The sequence below is a fragment of the Magnolia sinica genome, chromosome 11 (genome assembly GCF_029962835.1).
Source record: "Magnolia sinica isolate HGM2019 chromosome 11, MsV1, whole genome shotgun sequence".
In the NCBI taxonomy this organism is placed as follows: Eukaryota; Viridiplantae; Streptophyta; class Magnoliopsida; order Magnoliales; family Magnoliaceae; genus Magnolia; species Magnolia sinica.
The window spans coordinates 77,861,688-77,884,588 of record NC_080583.1 but is presented as its reverse complement, the minus strand read 5'-3'; the positions used below and the strand labels follow the sequence as shown (position 1 = coordinate 77,884,588).

At 41.0% G+C, this 22,901-nt stretch overlaps 1 long non-coding RNA gene and 1 other non-coding gene across 2 annotated transcripts; both read right to left on the bottom strand.

The window, feature by feature from the left end:
• Positions 1–865: 865 nt before the first annotated feature.
• On the bottom strand, positions 866–22,507 carry LOC131219429 (uncharacterized). Its single transcript, XR_009158202.1, has 2 exons — positions 21,823–22,507; positions 866–1,089 (listed from the first exon to the last, which is right to left on the bottom strand). It is a non-coding gene; the product is annotated as an uncharacterized LOC131219429 (long non-coding RNA).
• LOC131219650 (small nucleolar RNA R71) lies at positions 10,009–10,115 on the bottom strand. Its single transcript, XR_009158297.1, has one exon. It is a non-coding gene; the product is annotated as a small nucleolar RNA R71 (small nucleolar RNA).
• Positions 22,508–22,901: the final 394 nt, after the last annotated feature.

The window sequence follows — 22,901 nt, the reverse complement described above, 5'->3', positions numbered from 1 at the left end:
CGCTATGTAGTGTAGCATAGCTTGTAGCACATGAAAATACCACAGGTTGTATGCAGTGTACAGTACACACTATGTAGTGTATGCTAAATCCTATGTAGGCTATGCTACATGCTATTTTTCACTAAAATGGTAAAATCAGTTACTGTTTTCAATGATTTAGATGAAATATTTAGAGCAACATTATTAAATCAGTTTGCTATTTGTATTTATTTTTTACCATTTGCCCTATTTTTCCTAGTATTTCAATTAAAAATCTAGAACTAGTGTAGTTAACGCTGCACCTTCGCGTTATTTGCTAATTAAAACACTGATACTAATCCACATGGATTTTATTTTTTTATTTTTTGTATGAGAGAGAGAGAGAGAGAGAGCGGCGGGGGGAGGCATGAAAACTATCCACTCAAGCAATCCATTGGATAGAGGGGCATGCAAACTATCCATTCAAGCCCCCACACATATAGTCGGTTGGAACCCTCCATACACCATGCTTCCATGTATTTGAGTTGATAAAACATAACCAAAGCTTCGATTACTTGATCACAACCTCAAAAGCAAATGGCAAGAAGATATTAAAGTTCACCATACAGATGTGTAAAGAAACTGCCTAACAGAGCATTTTAGATATTGCAGCTGTAATCATTCATTTGTGCCCTTGGCTAGCAAATGTTCAAGATGGGCATTATTAAATTCAAATAGACAAATGCAGAAGAATTTTTTGGACCCAAATGTATAAGAAGGATCCAACTACTGATATTTACTAAATGATTAAAATAATATAAACAAACATTAGAGACAATATGTTAATAAATAAGTTCTAAATAACCAAAGATTATTATTGCATACTACCAGTTCTGTATTCCTCTCAGAAAATCAATAATCATCACCAACTTTATAAATTACAAATGCCTGCAGCATTACATTTATTGGTTTATGCTTTCATAAATAGATGGCCGATCCAAAACTAGAATATGATATGCAAGAAAAATCACAACAGAACCATTTACCCAGAAGAGCTATCGGTTCAAAAGCCAAATCATCAATCCAAGAATCAGTTGATACTCTGTGACAGGGTTGCAATGGTAATCTAACCTGCAGCGATCACATGGTATCTTAAACAAGCAGACAAATAACAAATTTTCACATACAGAGAGTTGGAGACTTAATGGCAAAGCATCTGATGCAATCACTTACACATTAGTTATCAATGTAGTACTTGTACAAGTAGAAAATGTGTATGAAACCAGACTATTTATCTACTGAGCTCTACCATGAATTTGCCATATATTCATACCCCCAAAAAGTGCGCTGGTTGAAATGTTGAATGATCCTAGCCAGCAATAGCAGGAGTTATGACAACGAGAAGAAAGAAAGAAAAAAGTCCAACCGATTGTCGACATCAATAGCCATTGCGATTTCTGGCAGTGGTTTCAATACATGAATGATCCGGATCTCATATATTTGTGCCACTCATCTGATCTGTGTGATTTTTGGTACATTTTGAAAGATCAATACAAATCTCAGAATATCCCCCATACATGGAGAGGCCCATTGAATAAACAGCTTGGGCCACAAATCCATGGGCATACATGAACAGGATCATGCACATGCCAAAGTACATGTTTACTGCACACACTATAATTCCTCATGCAAATATTTCAAACAATTTTAATTTCAAGAAACATTTAAGGCATAAAAAATGAGATAACTAATATTCATGCAACATATCTAATTTACTTTTTATGTTTTAATTAGCAAAGACAAAAAGAAGTGATTAAAAAGATGTCTTCTCTATATAAGCAGGTTGAATTTGATTGCCTTTTACGATCTGATTTGCTTCAAGAACATTGCCAATTGATGCTCAAGGAGATCAAGCTCCTTTGTACTTAATGGGTCCAAGTCTTTACGAAGAAGGTTTCCACGGTTTTTTAGTCAAAGAATATCCATGAATGAGCTGATTTACAATACAGCCTCGATCAAGCATCTTGTTCTGACTTCCAAATGCCAAAGCAGCATTCGATAAGACAGATATCGAAAGCTTTTGATGCATGTGTCATTTACAAAGATTTATCTTTGAGAAATTTGAAGACATTGACTCTAGCTTTCAATCATAGATATTCCTGGTAGTTGCTCTGATTGAGGAAGAAACAACAACACTCAAATTTTGCGTAATTGGGCAGAATTCTCCTTTACATTGAACTCATCCAACATGGAAATGACACATGTAGGAACTTCAAGAAACTTGCAAGGGGCTGCTAGGGTGAGGGATTTGGGGCAGGGATTTGTGAAATCCATGGGCTTTTCAAATCTCCCCAGTTTGTTTTCTTTTGTTGAGAATTTGTCAAATTTGTGGATTACCAAATCCACATCCCCAAAAAATCCATGAATTTTGGACAAATCCAAATGCCCAAGAAAACTAAGAACTTTGCAAATCCACAAAATGAGAGACTTGCTTAAAAGCAATAGAAGTTATTCCATTGCAATAAATGCTTCAACATTGCCATAAACGCTCCCAAATCCAACCTTTTGGATTTGCCAAATCCAAACCTAATGCACATCCTTGAATTTGACAAGTTCATAGATTTATCAAATCCAGTCCCATTTCCTTGATCCCAAACAGGGCCTAGTTTTTTGAAATTTTCAGGTGGTGGTTAGAACTATTTAGAGGAGTTTGGAGCATGGAAACGAATATTGGGTGACACTTGGTCAACTTAATTTTGGTTCTAACAGCCAAATCAGTTTCATCTAACTTGGTCTGTTTTGGTTAGTTTAGCCCAGTTTGGGCTTTGACTCTTGCTAAATCTGAGTTGGCTCAGTTTCATTCCAGAACAAGTTGCAAACCGAACGCAAGATTTGAATCTATTATCCAGCAAAACAACCTATTGACATCGCAACCCAAAACATAACTGAATACATTTTACACGCTTACCACCTTAAGAAGAAAATTCCTCCAACAGTGGACACAAATTTGATATTTAAGTCTGAGATATGGACTTTGGCAGAACCCAATGGCCTTCTAGTATTGCTACTAGAACAAATAAAGAAGAATCACTCTTCAAGAATCATTACCTAAAGAAAACTTCAAATTCAATCATCAAATCATAGCATTGCTCCATACATGTAGCCTTAAGGGGAAATATATAGGCATCAAATACAACTCAAGATCCTTCTAGAATAAAACCCTATTAGCCCACATATTCGTTGCCATATTTAATTAAAACTAGCCTAAAACTACTTGGAATATAAGAAAGGACCCAAACAAATGACTAAATATAGAATCCTTACGCTACTCAAAACTCCCCATGCATACACCACTATAGAGGCGATTCAAGCATGGGAGCAGGGAAAATCTATTTATAAGGATGTTTGTGGGTGCATGACCAAACTAGCCTGGGCCCTATATATGCATGCTGGGAAAGAAAATCACTTCTTAATCTCCACTTCTTTATATTAGTGATTGCAATTCAATTTGATAGTGCATCCAAATGCACCCTAAATATTAGCAAGCATAAGAGCCCTATGTGCATCATAACATCATAACATCATTCACAATTTGATGCATCAAGACCCTCTAATTTCTCAATGTATTAGTAAGGTAGAGTTTAGAGTATCACCACATCGCAATCAAGGTATTCCATAAGGGTAATGGTGGTCGTAACGACTGTAATAACACTAGAAAATTTTAGGAGTCCCTTTTTTAATACATCTATGAAATCCAATTATGCATCCATCACATCCATTCATCCATCCATCTAACCATTCTCATTCACCCATTCATCCATCCATCTAACCATTCTCACTCACCCATTCATCTATCCACATATCCACCCATTTATTTAAAGATCCATACGTTCATTCATCCATCCATCCATCAATCGAACCATCCAACCATTCATTTCTTTATTTGCTGATTTTTCTCTCTAGTTGTTCATCTACTAATCCATTCATCCATGCATAAACACTCCCACAGTTGTGCTAACTCACTCACACACACTACTTGTACATACATTACACACGCGTGCTGCATCACATACATCACATGTGCGCACTTCACATGCCTCCACACGTCTTCATCTTTACACCACCCACGTAATTATAGAAAAGATGATGTAATGCAATGTACTAATATAATGTTAGTGTGTTGGTGTGTCGTGTACACAATCTTTTTGTGTTCTTGAGGAGTATGTAAAGATGTTCGTTAGTAACATAACAAAACGTGTGTTAGGGTTTGTGGTCCTAACACATAAAAGTGCTTCTTTCTCAACACTCTCCTCTTCTTCTTCCCTCCTTTCCTTCTCCTCTCAAATTCCATCCCATTCCAAACCTCTCAAACCAACTTGGCATCGGAAGAAGGATCTTCACATTGACTGGTGCTACAGGAGTTGGCTAACGTTAGTTGTTGTACTATCCGTACGGTTCAGTTTTGATTAAGAAGAACATGGCTTAATAACTCTCGAATTTAGAAGAATTATGGTGATTTTTGTGAGATTTTTAGAGCACATTTGAGGTATGTTTCACTCATTTTTCTCCTTCGGTAGAAAAACCCCTAAGTCTCGATTTTTCTTCAATTTCTCCCAAATCGGTTGCTGTTTCTTTGGATTCTCCTCACATGATAGATCGGATTTACTGTTTTTTACTCCCCATGGAGTTGTTTTTTAGAGGAAGCGATTTGGAATTGTTGTGAAGCCAAACAAAGAGTTGGCTGTACCGTTTTTGGATCCTTGGAGGTTTGACTGTACACTGGAGCTCATGGTGTTTGTGCTAGTGGCTAACCTTCATGTGTAAGGCAATGTCTGTGCTAGGTTCAAGCCCTCTATGATTCTTATTGTTGTGTTGCTTCTCCTTCATTGTTTTTGTACCCTTAAACCATCATTTGGAACTAAGTTTATGTAGATTTGTGATAGTTTCTACCTTGTGGTGCTCTCTTCAAGTTGTTTTCTCTTGGGTTCTTGTGTGTGGACCCTTATAGAGGACAAGATGTCCGTGGAATCTGGTGTGGGAGCTTCAGGATCGCATCCCTTGTTAATCACAACCGTAAAGTTGAACGGTAACAACTATTTTTAGTGGGCACAATCTGCAAAGTTGTTTTTGGGGGGAAGAGAGAGACTGTTGTATATACGGGACGAAGCTCCAAATTCTATAGATGTGAATTTCAAGTCTCCGACCAACGAAAACTACCAAGTCATGGTTTGGCTACTTAACAATATAGAACCAACTGTGAATAATTCTGTTATGTTTTTCACCTTAGCAAAAAAGACATGGGACACTCTTCATGACATGTACTTAGAAGCTCATAATAGATAAAAAAATGTTCACATTGATCTCAAACATTTGAAGGTTTCAACAAGACTCAAGATCCATGAAGGAGTACTTCTCTGCTCTTTAAGGTATGTGGGATGAGTTGAACCTTTGTCATCCCCTTCCCTCTAATTGTACAACAGACTATGAGCATGTATGGAAGTAGCATAAAGAGGCAAAAATTATACAGTTCCTTACTGGTCTCAACCCCAAGTATCATGGTGTTCAGAGACAAATTATCGTTATGGATCCTCTTCCTTCTCTAACAACTATCTATGCCATGTGCCAAAGGATCACTACATCATTCGTCTTTCCCTTTGTTTCACCAGATCGATCTGCGTATGTTGTTGAAGACCGATCTTCATTTAGCCATGATTCTAGAGTTCCTACATGGAGACGTGGTAGTCGTGGCCATGGTGGATGAGGATATGGACGTGACAAAACTCATTATTGTAGTCATTGTAGGGGTACCAACCACTCTTTCGATTGTTGTTGGGATTTCGTTGGTCGCCCATCTTGGGCGAGTGTGTCAATAGTTGACAGTGCCTCCACTAGCTCCAAGAAGACTTCAGGGTCGATTGCAGTAGAGAAGTCTAACTCAGGTGATTCCATTCTCGTCTCGTGAGGCCTATAATGCCTTGATGCGATTGCTTGTATGTGAGGTCCCTGACACTTCCAGAGCCTATATAGCCTAGTTAGGTATGGCACTCCATGTAGCCTCTTCCTCTACTTCCTGGGTCATTGACTCTGGAGCTACCTCACATATGACCGGTAAGCCTCATCTATTTAGCACCTATTTTCCTTCTATCCAAGTCACACTGTTACTGCTGCTAATGGAAACCAAACTCTTGTATTTGGATCGGGTTCCACCAAGCTCTCTCCTAACGTACACTTGTCCTTAGTTTTGCATGTACCCAGCTTTCCTTTCAATCTATTATCCATAAGCTCTCTTATGAAATCTTTAAATTGTTCAATAACTTTCTTTCCTTCTCACTATGTGTTTCAGGACCTCCAGACGAAGCAGATGATTGGTAAGGGCCATGAATATGGAGGAATTTTTTATTTTTTATTTTTTGATGATGCACTTAGAATAGCATTTAGCTTCTTGTCCTTAAGGAGTCAATGTCCTGATGGCATTGCTCTTTAAGGCACCCATCCTTGTCTAGGTTAAATCTTTTGTTTCCTTCCATACATGTATTAAAACCTTTAACTTGTGAAATGTTTAGGGTCAAATACTGAATATTAGACCCCAGTTATTGCTTGGATTTACGAACATGATACCGTTTAATGGCCGCTTTAATCATGTTTGTGATGCAGAGTGTATTTGCGAGCATGGACTGAAAAGGGAGCTTAAAACATGGATTTAAAGGTCTGAAGTCACCAAGGCAAGTGACAGACCCCAGGAGACCAAGATCGACGGATGTGCACACCAGAGATTCAAGAAAATCGAGAAACTGAAGCTCAAGTGGCCTGAAAGTCAGCCAGAATGCAAGATCACAGGGTTTCTACCATCCGTTCGGTTCGAAACTTCACATATGGCCTAAAGACCATAAATTAACCGTACACGTCAAATTTCGGCCGTTGGATCGTTGTGGACGTGGCCCAACGTTCATATCAGCCCATGAATCATCAACCTGTGGCCCACTGGATCTCTGGATACGCTGCAATTTTGGACTCAACGCCTTAAATGAGGCAAAAAAATGGATGGACGGCACAGATTTCTCTCGAACATCACGATGAACCCATATGTACATTGCATGTACATAGGGTACATGTGCACGAGAGGTGCACCGGACGGAGAGTCCGGTCAAGCAAAGGGCTGACCCGAAGTCCGTCTTTGAAAAGGAACAGCATCCGACGCTGTTTCGCCGGGAGATCGCTGTGGGCCCCACTCATCATGTGATTCGATGATCCAAACCGTCCACTTGTCGTAGGAGATGGCCAAGAACAACGCCTAGGTGTCCTTTTTCCACCATGCAAGCATCTTCACGATCCCAGCCGTTCAAACACAAGATGAACGGTGTAACGCCAAGTCTTGTGGGCCGCAACGAAATCAAACCGGTCTCGTCCGTCCCCAACGGTTTTTCGACGTGATTCGAATGGACGGAGTGGATTTTCGACTCGGCCTCAATAAATGGGTCATCGCATGAACAGAGTCGACTTGCGGCGACTCTGTTCGCAACAGGAAGTTGCGGTCGTCTCTGGTGGGCCACCATCATCAAACCTCATGTTGATCCAAGCCATTCGGATGGAGCAGGAGCAGAAACCGACCGTGCAAGGGAGTTTTCTCGAAGATATCCACGGTAAACATCACCGAACACGTCCTTCTTCCGGCTGCGAAATCTTTGCTGCGTAGGCTCTTTCTGCGTAAACGGATGGGTTTCCGTTTCTAATACAACAACCTCTCTCCACCGTCCCTAGGAGGGGATAAAAGGGAAGAAAAGAAAGAGCGCCAGGGGAGAGAAGGGGAGGCAGGGACGAGACGTGAGCTTGGCGGTGGCTGGAAAGAAAAAAGGCTTGGGACAGAACTAGAGAAGGCTGAGGACGTGAGCACGGCTTGGAGTTTTCCAATGGCTGGGGAGGATGCACGTGATCTCAGGAGCAGGCTTGGATGATTGAAGGAGAAAACAGGGAAATTCTTTTGTTTCCTTTTTCTTTTCCTTTTATTGATTTTCTTCCTTTTCTTTTGTTTGTTTGTTTATTTTAGCCCATTCATGTGTGGCTAGCTTGTAGCGTGATGGGAAGAATTTTATGCCTTTAATTCTAGTTTAAACTGAATGGATTTGGTATTGGGTTTATTGTGAGGGAATGTTTTCAGTTTTTAATGGTCTGTTGTGACTAAAATTACAATAGGTCTGCGATGGCTTTGAGCATGTTTCTATGTTCTTTTTTATGTTTATGACGTCAGGAAGCCCTGTTGTTCACCATCATCTCCTGGGCATGGTTGGATAATGGTACCCTTCCTAACTTTCATGCACTGTTGATTGGTTGGTAATTAGTTTAATTCTGTTGTTTGCTTTGTCTCCTAGGCATGGTTAGATGATGGAATCCATTCTAATTCATATACCTTCCATCTCTTGAAAACCAGATCAAGTAAGTTCAGTTTTAATTCCATGATTTTTGAAGCAGGCATAAGATCTCCCTGATCGCTACAAGTAGATCCTCTGAATCCCTAGTTTCCTTCCTCTGAATTCCTTAAGTTTTACATTAATCTCTCACCATTATTCATCAATTTACATTTGATTTTGATTGCATCTTAGGCTAGTTCTATTTCTACCTAGTTTCAGGAAACGTAAAAGTTTCAGTCCCTGTAGATTTGACCTCAGTCTTACCGAGTTTATTACTACATCACAACCCTATACTTGGGGAGTGAACAAGTTTTTGGCGCCGTTGCCGGGGACTGACGGTTACGATTCTCTGAAATTAATTGGTTTTAGGATTAGTTTAAGATTAGGATTTTACTAACCTTAGTTTTTTTATTTTTATTTGAGTTCAAAACTAACTTGTTTCCTGTTTTGTAGGATCCTGACATAAACTTCTGAATTGGTAATCCCTTTCTAACTTCTCTACTTTTTCTATTTTTAGAATTAGGGTTTAAATTTTAGAAATTTTCTAATTCTAGTATCCTCCCATCTGCAGGAAATAGTTTATTTTTAGAAATTAGGTTATTTCTTTCCCTTTTTAGAAATTAACTTTCTATTTTTATTTTTAGTAACTTTCTAATTTTAACTCTTTTAGAATCTAATTTTGTTTCCTAATTTATTTTTAGAATTTTTGTTTAGAAACTAACCTTCCTATTTTGTAGGCCTTTAAGATAGAAATTTCTAATTCGGTAAGCTCCTTCCTTACTTTCTATTTTTCATTTCTCTTTTAGTAATTTACTTTCTAGTTTAGGACTTTCCTAATTTATTTTAGAAATTTCCACTTTCTTTTAGGAATTCCTTCTTTTAGAAATCAGTTTACTGCTATCTTTCTTTTAAAGGATTGTTCTTCTCTTTTTAGAATCTAACTTATTTTGTTTTATTTTGCAGGTCCTTAACTTAGGGGCTTCAATTTGGTAATTTCTTTCCAACTCTCCCTCTCTTTCTTTTTAGATTTTCTTTTCCTTTCTTAGGATTAGGCTTTCAAATTTGATTGAGGGCTGCGAGTGTTTCATGCCCAAGTGGGCCCGTGACAACACTCGACGTCTCTTGACTGAAGGAGGATTGGTTGAGGGGTTGACTATCCATCGCAGGACTAGACACCGCTCAAAATCCCCTGAGTTAATTGAAGTTATGGCTGAAGACCAACCTCCTCTACTTCCACCCATGGTGGAGGATACCCAAGATGAGAATGAGGTGCATCAGGCACCCCCGGCCTCGTACTTTACGAGATTATCTACAACCGGCGGAAGTGAGTACGCCCTCATGCATGATTTTCCCTGAAAACACAGGATAAATGGACATCAAGCCAGGAGTTATCCAACTCCTTCCCAAATTCTATGGACTTGAATCAGAGAGTCCATATTTACATTTGAAAGAGTTCGATGAGATTATAGCTACATTATGTTTTCCTTATGTATCTGAGGATACAATCAGGCAGAAACTCTTTCCTTTTTCCTTAAAAGAGAAAGCTAAGACGTGGTTATATTCACTGCGTCCTAGATCCATTGGCACATGGAACGACATGCAGAGGGAATTCATAAAAAAATTCTTCCCACATCATAAAACGATTACCCTCAGAAAAGCGATCATGAACTTTGCCTAAAAGGAAGATGAAACATTCTTCCAATGTTGGGAAAGGTTCAAAGATTTGGTCAGTTCATGCCCACAACACGGATTTGAAACGTGGCGCATTACAAATTTTTTCTATGATGGACTGACATCTTCCATGCGCCAAATGGTCGAGACAATGTGTAATGGAGAGTTCATTAATAAAGATGTTGACGAGGTATGGGATTACCTCGATAGTCTTGCTGAAAAAACACAATCATGGGACTATTACCCAAAGTCGAACACCACGTCTAGGCCGACTCAATTAAAGGAGAAAGGTGGATTATATCTCTTGAAAGAAGAGGATGATCTCAAGTGTAAAGTGACTACGCTCATAAGGAAAGTTGAGGCCATGGAAGGAAAGAAGGATAAGGTTAATGAAATTGTTTGCGGCATCTGTGATTGCAAAATTCATACAACTGAAAATTGTCCTACAATACTGGCCTTTCGAGGAGTGTTGAATGAACAAGCTAATGTCGTAAACAACTATCAAAGACCTTTTACTGGACCTAACTCCAATACATACAATCCTGACTGGAAAAATCATCCAAACTTTAGTTGGAGGAATGGACAAACGGCTACTCCTCCAGGTTTCTTCAATCAAAGTCCAAATCAAGTGAAACCTCAAGAGGAACCGGTTCAAAATTCCATACAAGAGCTGGCTCAGGCAATGCGGGGAATTACAGATTTTATGCAAAAGATAGATTCTCGTATGACGGTTATAGAAAAGGGAATGCTTCCTGCACAACCTCTCCCCAATCCTAAACCGCAGTACGAGATTAATGATCCCAGCTCTTCAAATCAGATGGGGCACGCTAAATCCATCACCACTCTTAGGAGTGGGAAGATCATTGATAAAACTCTTCCGGTTAGACCCGAAAAACCTCAAGAACCAGAAAAGGACAACAATAATGGAGCTAGTGATGCCCCACAAAAATTAGAACCGGAACTTCTAGAGAAGCCAGTTGCTCCATTCCCCCAACGGTTGGTTTCACCAAAACCTCTCTCTAACTCTCAGGATATCTTAGAGGTGTTGAAACAAGTGAAAGTCAACATTCCTCTACTTGATGTCGTGAAACAGATACCTTCATATGCCAAATTCCTGAAAGACTTATGCACGACCAAACGACGGCAGAGTATTCAAAAGAAGATCTTCTTGACCGAGAAAGTGAGTGCCATCCTAAAGCAAGACGTGCCACAGAAATTCAAGGGTCCCGGTAGCCCAACCATATCATGTGTAATCGGGGACCATCAAATTGATCATGCACTTCTTGACTTAGGAGCGAGCGTCAATCTGATTCCCTACGCGGTATGCAAACAGTTAGGTTTGGGAGAATTAAAACCCACCCTAACCACACTACAACTCGTTGATCGCTCTGTTCGTGTACCAAGAGGGATAATTGAGGATGTGTTGGTCCAAGTTGATAGATTTTACTACCCTATAGATTTTATCATCCTGGACACCGAACCCATCAATAACATAAGCACTCAGATCCCCGTCATTCTTGGCCGCCCATTCCTTACCACTTCAAATGCAATTATCAATTGCAGGAATGGTGTTATGACTATGTCTTTTGGGAATATGACATTGGAGTCAAACATCTTTTTCAATAACGGCAGAAACTTAGAGGAGGATGACGATTTCCACGACATTAACATAATTGACTCTTTCGTGGAAGATACGACCGCTCTAACCTTATCCTCCGACCATCTAGAGACGTGCCTGGCCCACTCCCATGATTTTGATGATGATATGATTAGGGAGACGTGCGCCTTGCTTGATACTGCACCAGTACTTGAAGTTAACCGGTGGAGGCCACAATTTGAAGAATTGCCACAAACCGATGTAGTGCCTCTATCGTCTAACCTCAAGCCACCGAAGCTTGACCTAAAACCTTTGCCCTCTGATTTGAAATATGCCTATTTAGGTCAAGATGAGACATACCCGGTGGTGATCTCTGCCCACCTAGAGAAAGAACAAGAGAGTATACTCATATCTACTCTCATTGAGCATAAAGGAGCCCTGGGATGGACGATAGCGGACCTCAAGGGAATCGATCCCTCGATTTGTACTCACCGTATATATCTTGAGGATAATGCAAAAACCGCTCGGCAACCACAACGTAGACTAAATCCAAACATGAAGGAAGTGGTTAAGGCCGAGGTTCTTAAACTATTAGACGTGGGTATCATATACCCTATATCTGATAGTCAATGGGTGAGTCCAACTCAAGTGGTCCCTTAGAAGTCCGGAATCACCATCGTAGCCAATGCTAATAATGAACTCGTCCCAAGAGTCACTCTGGTTGGAGAATGTGCATTGACTACGAGAAAGTTGAATACCGTCACGAGGAAAGACCACTTTCCTTTACCATTCATTGATCGGATCCTATAAAGGTTAGCTGGTCATTCCTAATACTGGTTTCCTTGATGGGTATTCAGGCTACAACGAGATAGAGATAGCCCCGAAGACCAGGAAAAGACCACATTTACATGTCCCTACGGCACCTTTGCCTACCGAAGGATGCCATTCGGACTATGTAATGCCCCTGCCACCTTTCAGCGATGTATGCTTAGTATCTTTTCTGATATGGTGGGGCAATATCTAGAGGTCTTCATGGACAATTTCTCTGTTTACGGTCCATCTTTCAGCAAGTGCTTGGAAAGTCTTAAATGTGTGCTGAAAAGATGTGAAGAAAAGAACTTGGTACTTAATTGGGAGAAGTGTCATTTCATGGTTCAGAAGGGAATTGTCCTTGGGCATATCATCTCGTCCAAAGGAATCGAGGTAGATAAGGCAAAAATCGATCTTATCTCTAACCTACCTCCACCCAAGAACATCAGAGACGTGCGATCCTTCTTAGGACACGCAGGATTTTACAGGCGATTCATAAAGGACTTTAGTCTCCTCTCTCGTCCTTTATGTAATCTTCTTCAAAAGGATGCTCCGTACGAGTGGACTGAGCAATGCCAAGAAGCTTTCACCAAGCTTAAGGGCACGTTAACCACTGCACCTATCATGCAGCCACCCGACTGGAGCCTTCCTTTTGAGCTTGTGCGACGCTTATGATTATGCTCTTGGGGCGGTCCTAGGCCAGAGAAAAGATAAGAGGCCCTACATCATTCATTACGCAAGTAGAACTTTAAATTCTGCCCAGGTGAACTACTCGACTACGGAAAAGGAACTCTTAACTGTAGTATTCGCCTTGGACAAATTTAGGTCCTACTTGATCGGATCCAAGATCATTATCTACACAGAACATGCGACACTTAAGTATCTTCTTTCTAAGAATGATTCTAAGCCCCATTTGATACGATGGATCCTTCTACTCCAAGAATTTGATTTGGAAATTAAAGATAAAAAAGGAGTAGAGAACGTAGTGGCCGATCACCTTTCTCGCCTTAATACCTCTGATTCCCTTGAGGCGACCCATATCAATGATATGTTCCCTGATGAACAACTGTTTAGAGTCTCCCATTCACCTTGGTTCGCTGACATTGCTAATTATCTTGCTACAGGTGCCATACCGACACAGTGGACTGCGCAAGATAAGAAGAAATTTTTCACCGAGGAGCGCAAATTTTTCTGGGATGATCCTTATTTATTTAAGTATTGCCCAGACCAAATTCTAAGGAGATGTGTACCAGACGATGAGCATCAGAGCGTCATCTCCTTCTGTCACTCACAGGCCTGTGGTGGTCACTTTTCTGCTAAAAAGACCTCGGCCAAGATTCTGCAGTGTGGCTTTTATTGGCCCACTATGTTCAGGGACACTCATGAGTTTTGCAAAGCTTGTGAGCGTTGTCAGAAATTGGGAGCATTGTCCCGTCGAAATATGATGCCTTTGAATCCCATTCTTATCATCGAAGCATTTGACTGCTGGGGCATTGATTTCATGGGACCATTCCCCCAATCATTTGAAAATTTGTACATTTTGCTCGCCGTAGATTATGTCACTAAATGGGTCGAAGCAATCCCGTGCCGAAATAATGACCATCGCACGGTCATTAAATTCTTAAAAGAGAACATCCTTTCGCGGTTCGGTACACCTCGAGCCATCATTAGTGATAGGGGCTCACACTTTTGTAATAGATCATTCGAGAGCTTAATGAAGAAATACGGTATCTCTCATAAGGTGAGCATCCCATACCATCCACAGACAAGTGGACAAGCTGAGATTTCCAATAGGGAGATCAAACATATCCTAGAGAAAACGGTTAACCCTGATCGTAAGGATTGGTCAATCCGATTGACCGATGCCTCATGGGCATACCGTACTGCCTTTAAAACCCCTATTGGAATGTCTCACTTTAGACTTGTCTATGGGAAAGCTTGTCACTTGCCTGTGGAGCTGGAACATAAAGCTTACTGGGCGATCAAAAATCTCAATTTCAATCTGGACAACGCTGGCTCGCTACGCAAACTTCAACTGAATGAACTTGAAGAAATCCGGAATGATGCGTACGATAATTCGAGAATTTACGAGGACAAGATGAAAGCATTTCATGACCAACACATTTTGCGAAAATCATTCACGCCTGGTCAGAAGGTCCTTTTGTACAATTCTCGATTACATCTCTTTCCGGGTAAGCTTCGATCTCGTTGGACCAGCTCTTACATTGTTGTTACTGTTTTTCCTCATGGGGCTATTGAGATAAGAGATCCCGACAATGGCAAGGAGTTTAAAGTCAATGGACATCGATTGAAACCATTTGTCGAGAAATTTGATTCAGAGGACATGTCCATGCCCCTGACTCCTCCTGTTTACCAGGATTGATCTCCTAGTCTGATGGAGGTATAGGTAGGTTTATCGCTTTCATAGGACTAGGGTAGTTGCTTTGTCTGGCTGAAGACGGTAAACTTAGCGCTCCTGGGAGGCAACCCAGCTCTTCATTTCGTTTTTATCATTAGTTAGTTCAATGTTTGTGGGGAACATTACTGCAAACCCTCACGAGACTACAACTCGTCCACTAGGGGTAACCTAGGGGTTTAAAGGCTTGTTGCATACGCTAAATGCAATCGAGAGAACCTACGAAAGTGGTATAGGTAGGATTTTATTTTTGTTATTTTTATTTTAACTTCTGTTGGTTTTTCTCTTATGCTGACCCGCTCTTACGTAGATATCTTTGGATAGCCTCTTGATTCTTTCGTCCAGGTACTATCTTCCCATCACTCCTCTTATATTTTCGTTGTCCCATGTGCATTGCATGCCTATTTCTTCTACATTGAGGACAATGTAGATCTTAGGTTGGGGGTGGGAGATTAGGTTTCCTAATCAATGTTTTCTTAGTCTTGAGCGAAAATTGTGAAAAATTGTGAAAATTTTAAATTTTTCTGGAATTTCATATGAATTCAAAGTGATTTTGATGGCCATCTGGGACACTGGGAATTGCAAAATACATGATGTTGGTAATTTACGACTCTTGGATTCAATCATCTGTTAAATTTCACAGCTAAGTTTGAATTGTTAATCCATTATTAGAAGTTGTAGACATCGATTGAGTCATGAATTCGCAGGACACATCTCATTTGCAAATTAAGGTTTTAGTTCGATATTGAAGGATTAACTTGGTAATCACTAAACATGAAAGGAACCAACTTAGGAAATTGAATGGATTGGGCGAACAGTCTTTACCATAGGTTTGCTCCCTATAGGTGAGGATTCGATTCCCCATGGATGATATTTGAGAAAGAGTTGGGTATACAGTCTTTACCATAGGTTTGCTCCCTATAGGTGAGGATTTGATCCCTCTTCTTGGTGTTACTTCTAATGAAAAAGTCAAAAAATAAAAGAATAAAACTATAATGTGTGAGGCAAGTTCTAGTTATCATAAATTCTCTTATTGGTTACCAATGATATCCTTAAATAGAGAGGTGAATCTTAATGTTGATAAGTCGAGATTAGACTATACATCCATGGAATTCAATGTTTAGAATTGTTCTAATTGATGGACTAGTATTTTGAACTTGATTATGAAATTTATTGTGTACTTGAGTCTAGGAGAGAATTATGCCCAACATTCATGAATCTTAAGAATTTTCACATTTCAACCATGTGTTCATAAGTCACTCGGGTTTACAGGAATTGTCTTTTAGTTCTGAAAGTAATTTTCGCATATTTTGCTCGGGACTAGCAAAATGCTGGTTGGGGGTTGTGTTTAGGGTCAAATACTGCATATTAGACCCCAGTTATTGCTTGGATTTACGAACATGATACCGTTTAATGGCCGCTTTAATCATGTTTGTGATGCAGAGTGTATTTGCGAGCATGGACTGAAAAGGGAGCTTAAAACATGGATTTAACGGTCTGAAGTCACCAAGGCAAGCGACGAACCCCAGGAGACCAAGATCGACGGATGTGCACACCAGGGATTCAAGAAAATTGAGAAACTGAAGCTCAAGTGGCCTGAAAGTCAGCCAGAATGCAAGATCACAGGGTTTCTACCATCCGTTCGGTTCGAAACTTCACATATGGCCTAAAGACCATAAATTAACCGTACACGTCAAATTTCGGCCGTTGGATTGTTGTGGACGTGGCCCAACGTTCATATCAGCCCATGAATCATCAACCTGTGGCCCACTGGATCTCTGGATACGCTGCAATTTTGGACTCAACGCCTTAAATGAGGTGAAAAAATGGATGGACGGCACAGATTTCTCTCGAACATCACGATGAACCCATATGTACATTGCATGTACATAGGATACATGTGCACGAGAGGTGCACCGGACGGAGAGTCCGGTCAAGCAAAGGGCTGACCCGAAGTCCGTCTTTGAAAAGGAACAGCGTCCGATGCTGTTTCGCCGGGAGATCGCTGTGGGCCCCACTCGCTCCTCAGTTCGATGATCCAAACCGTCCACTTGTCGTAAGAGATGGCCAAGAACAACGCCTAGGTATCCTTTTTCCACCATGCAAGCATCTTCACGATCCCAGCCGTTCAAACACAAGATGAACGGTGTAACGCCAAGTCTTGTGGGCCGCAACGAAATCAAACCGGTCTCGTCCGTCCCCAACGGTTTTTCAACGTGATTCGAATGGACGGAGTGGATTTTCGACTCGGCCTCAATAAATGGGCCATCGTATGAACAGAGTCGACTTGCGGCGACTCTGTTCGCAACAGGAAGTTGCGGTCGTCTCTGGTGGGCCACCATCATCAAACCTCATGTTGATCCAAGCCATTCGGATGGAGCAGGAGCGGAAACCAACCGTGCAAGGGAGTTTTCTCGAAGATATCCGCGGTAAACATCACCGAACACGTCCTTCTTCCGGCTGCGAAATCTTTGCTGCGTAGGCTCTTTCTGCGTAAACGGATGGGTTTCCGTTTCTAATACAACAACCTCTCTCCACCGTCCCTAGGAGGGGATAAAAGGGAAGAAAAGAAAGAGCGCCAGGGGAGAGAAGGGGAGGCAGGGACGAGACGTGAGCTTGGCGGTGGCTGGAAAGAAAAAAGGCTTGGGACAGGAGCAGAGAAGGCTGAGGACGTGAGCACGGCTTGGAGTTTTCCAATGGCTGGGGGGGATGCACGTGATCTCAGGAGCAGGCTTGGATGATTGAAGGAGAAAATAGGGAAATTCTTTTGTTTCCTTTTTCTTTTCCTTTTATTGATTTTCTTCCTTTTCTTTTATTTATTTGTTTATTTTAGCCCATTCATGTGTGGCTAAACCCCTTAGTTAGGGCTAAGGGGTGAAGCTTGTAGCGTGATGGGAAGAATTTTATGCCTTTAATTCTAGTTTAAACTGAATGGATTTGGTATTGGGTTTATTGTGAGGGAATGTTTTCAGTTTTTAATGGTCTGTTGTGACTAAAATTACAATAGGTCTGTGATAGCTTTGAGCATGTTTCTATGTTCTTTTTGATGTTTATGACGTCAGGAAGCCCTGTTGTTCACCATCGTCTCCTGGGCATGGTTGGATGATGGTACCCTTCCTAACTTTCATGCACTGTTGATTGGTAATTAGTTTAATTCTGTTGTTTGCTTTGTCTCCTAGGCATGGTTAGATGATGGAATCCATTCTAATTCATATACCTTCCATCTCTTGAAAACCAGATCAAGTAAGTTCAGTTTTAATTCCATGATTTTTGAAGCAGGCATAAGATCTCCCTGATCGCTACAAGTGGATCCTCTGAATCCCTAGTTTCCTTCCTCTGAATTCCTTAAGTTTTACATTAATCTCTGACCATTATTCATCAATTTACATTTGATTTTGATTGCATCTTAGGCTAGTTCTATTTCTACCTAGTTTCAGGAAACGTACAAGTTTCAGTCCCTGTGGATTCGACCTCGGTCTTACCGAGTTTATTACTACATCACAACCCTATACTTGGGGAGTGAACATGAAACTTACGAGTTCTCCAAACATCATCGAGGTATGTTTCCTCGTAGTTTATCTTAGATGAAACTCATCCCGTTCGAGTTGGTTCACTCGTATGTTTGGGGTCTGACACCTGTTAGTGTTACTTCTCTTTTTGGATATGGATACTTTGTTGCGTTTATTGATGATTGCACACAGATGACTTGTGTTTATCTTCTAAAATCCAAGCATGAAGTTTTTGATATGTTCAAGCTTTTTAATAACGAAGTGGCTAACCAATTTCAATGCCCCATGAAAGTTTTACATTTTGATAATGAAGGCGAATATTTGTCGAATGCCTTTTTGTCTTTCTTGCAGGATCATGGTATCTTATCTCGTACATCATATCCACGAACCCCTCAACAAAATAGTGTAACTGAGAGAAAGAATCGTCACCTTCTTGAAGTTACTCATGCCCTCCTTGAAATGAATATTCCAGAATGATTATGGGATGATGCTTTACTTACTATTATTTTCTTGATTAATCGCATTCCATCTCAAATACTGTCACACAGTCTTCATTTGAATTCATGCACCCATGGGACAAACCTTTTTTGTTATCCCCTGAAGTTTTTTGGTGTATATGCTTTGTTCAGATTTTTCATAGGAGTAATGGCAAGTTGAGTCCTCGAGACAAAGTGTGTTTTCTTAGGTTACTCTAGGTCTCAAAAGGAGTATAAGTTTTATGATCCTTTTGACTTGTAAGAGGTATGTGTTGGCGGATATCACATTCTTTGAAGAGATTCCATACTTCTATTTTTTTAATGAAGGGAGGCCTCTGCACCATCCTCTTACTAGTCAGGGAGAGTTTATACAATCTAATGATGATATGGCATTCCATTCATCTGTCCCAAAGTCTATTCTTATGTATCATCAACGAACTAAAAACTTCTACTGATCACCCACATACCACTTCATTTGCTCCCTCACTCTCAACCTCATGACGATCTTCCCATTGATTTACGAAAACCTTCCCGCTCATGCACAAAGCATCCCATTAGTAATTTTGTTTCCTACCACCATCTTTCACCTTCCTTCTGGTCTTTTACAGCTTCCATATCCTCCTCTACTATCTTGAGCAGTTTAAAAGAAGCCAAAGTAGCCCTGACTGGACTAAGGCTATAATGGAATAAATGTAGGCGTTGGAGAAGAACAATACCTAGGGGTTGGTTCCCTTACTTGAGGGAAAACAAACTGTTGGATGCCGATGGGTTTACACCACCAAGTATCACCCAGATGGTTCTATCGACCATTATAAGGCACGATTGGTAGCGAAGGGTTTTACTCAAACATATGGCATAGACTACTTTGAGACATTCTTTGTGGTGGCCAAACTTAACTCTGTTCATGTAGTTATTTCTGTGGCAGTAAATTTGTCTTGGCCCTTATTTCAACTAGATGTGAAAAATGCCTTCTTACATGGTGATCTTGTTAAGGAGGTTCATATGGACCACCTCCCGAGTTTTCCATGCCTCACAATTCTCACAATTCACCCCTTGTGTGTCGCCTAAGGAAGTTTATAGACCCTAAATAATCTATCAATCGGCTAATTTGTGAACTGATTAATGGTCCAACAAAATGCCGTTTTATAGTCCAGCAATAGGTCATTTTGTAGACTGTTTAAGGGTCCACAAAATGGTCCAACAATATAAGATTTAACAGTCCATCAACATGCTAATTTGTGGAGTGATTTATAGTCCACAAATGGTCCAAAACATGGGCCCCCCAAAGGGTCCAGCAATACATCAAATTTTGGAAAGTTTAGCGGTCCATAAATGGATCAGATTTTTTTAATGGTCCAGCAATGGGCCAACTTTTGGACAGTTTAAATGTCCAATAATGGGCCCCAATCGTACACCGTCTAAGTGTCCAGCAATGGGCCAATCCGTGGACTGTCTAATGGTCAACAATGAATCAGATTTTAGACATTACAATGATCTACAATGGGCCAGATTTTGAACACTGAAATGGTCTGGCAATGGACCCAAAACGTGGCCCCTTAAATGATCTAACCATGGGCCAAAAAGTGGGACTGTTTGTGGGCCATAAGTGGACAATATAGGCCATTAAGGCATCCAATAGAGAACAGTTTTCTGGGTTTATTAGTGGGCCAAAAGTGAGACATTTTCTGGGCCTTTTATGGTTTGAAGTTGGACAGATATAAATGCGAAAAAGAGTGCAGATTTCGGTCCGGTTTGTTGTTCCTAATGTGGTCCGCAAAAGGGCAGATTTACGGTCCAGTTGTATGTTCACCGTTGACAAATTTCTAGATCAGATTGGGTGTTTAAGCAGACAAATATAAGGCCCACTATACGCCACAAAATTGGACAGATTTTCTGTCAAATCAAAGGCCCATTGCGGACAGTTTAAAAAAATCTTTGTTATATTGCTGGAGAAATTAGAGAGTCAAAGGCCCAATGATCATGTAAAAAGTTGTAAAAGTTTTTCCTAGTCCTCCCCTCTGTTTATTTTTATTTTATTTTATTCTCTCCAATACATTTCGATACCATGAGCCACCCCCCAATTGGGCAAGTTGCGGCTCAAGTCAGGATCCATCAAGTCAGGTTGAGTCGCTTTTTAACCATGTTTCTCAAACAGGATGTTATATTAAAAAAAAAAAATTAAATAATAAATAAAACTATCTGCAGACTTAACCAAAATCCCAAACACCACTCTTCTGCAAGTATACCTAGATCATCAAAGATGTCCTACTCACAAGGAAGCAGATCCGTTGTAAGCAAAGATCATCAGTAACATGATGCACAGACAAGAAGAGCATGTGGATCCGGACTATGACTGTTCAAATCAAAGCCGCTAAAATGGCCTTTCTGCTGGAGAGCAAGCAAGACCTTCCGATGGTAGATTGGACGGAGACCGAAAACAGAGAGAGGAAGACCCAGTTGAAGGATACCATGTACGGAAAAATAGAGAGGGCTGAGGACCGTGAAAAGCGATGAGGGCAAACTAGAGAGATGAAGGCACCGGCACAGGTCGGAAGAGACGAAGAAGTCAGAGATGGGGCAGAAGGCATGGCTAGAGCTGTACACGAGTCGAGTCAGCTCAGTCAGCTAGCTCGACTCGCCTCGGGTCGAAATTGGATTCGGACCGAGTTGAGCTGGTTTTTAGAGCTTGAAAATATTCCGAGCCGAGTTCGAGCTTGCCCCAGCTCGACTCGGATCGAACCTCAACTCGAATTGACTCAGTGACTCAGTTATTTTGATATTGACGTTGCTTGTCTAGTGTTTGATGAAATGACTCAACAAAGTGTTGTTTCGGGTGCATACATTCTCTGCAGGATCGGCTGGTGGCGAGGAATGAATGGATATGAAACAAATCACTACAAAAAAAAAAAAAAACTTTACATTATAAAACTACCATCGTATCTTGATTGTGATGTTGCCCGCCGAGTGTTTGATGAAATACCTGTAAAACGGCTGTTACTGTTTTGCATTCTGTGAAAAATTGAAGACGCACTCTATGTGTTTGACAAAATGTCACACTGGCTCGAACTCGGCTGGAACTGGCCCGAGCTGCTGACCGAACCGAACCGAGCCGAGCTGGCCACTCAGAGCTGAGCTGAGTTCAATCTGGGTTTAGCTACTGGCCGAGCCGAGCCGAGCCAGGACATGGCCACAGAGGTTGCAGTGGTGGCAATCAGCAATTGGATGGTGAGGATCGCACAGATCTTGCATATGAAGCCCCACCGCAGCTCCTGGTTGTTGGATCACGAAGAGCGGCGGCCACCCGGCTTCAATGCCGTTGGTAGACTGGGCCAACATTGAGAAATTCAGGCATCCGACGTGGAATTCGCCGGCGCTGTAATCAGATGAAATCCTGCTGCAGTTCCCGGGTGTGGATCACGAAGATCGTGGTCCACCTTGCTTCGATGCCGTTGGCGGAATGGCCCAACATCAAGAAATTCTGGCATACGAACGGAATTCCCGGCGCAGTGATCCTTCAAATCGGCACCGTACGTTCCTCCGATCTTCGCATGATTATCTAATTTCTCCATTGAGATGGATGGACGGACGGATTGGATCGATCAATCGCATAAGATTTAGACGGAAATGATAATGGTGGTGGTGAAACCCTAACCTTTTTTTCTTCCTCTTTTCAGCTTCGGCAATTGAAAGAGACCGCGGGCTTTAAAATCCCAATTTTGAAAAGAGTTCGTTTTGTATCTGTCGCGACATAGAATCCATCGTTTCTCTCGGCCCACCGAGGCCCACATGCTAAGTGGTCCAATAATCTGAATCGTCCATGTTGCTGATCTGCTCTATAGAAGCCATTTTAATAAAACTATAGAGAACGATTGTTTTTTACTATCAGTATCTTCAGATGAATTTAGAACAATGAGAAGAATATTTTCGATGGGTCACATTCAACTTAGAAAACCAACGGTTGTGATCATCAATGAAGCCTGATTATGAGAATATAGCTTATCAATGACATTTACGAGAATATGGACGGTTGCGAGGACCATCTCAGAGTGTAGGCCCCAG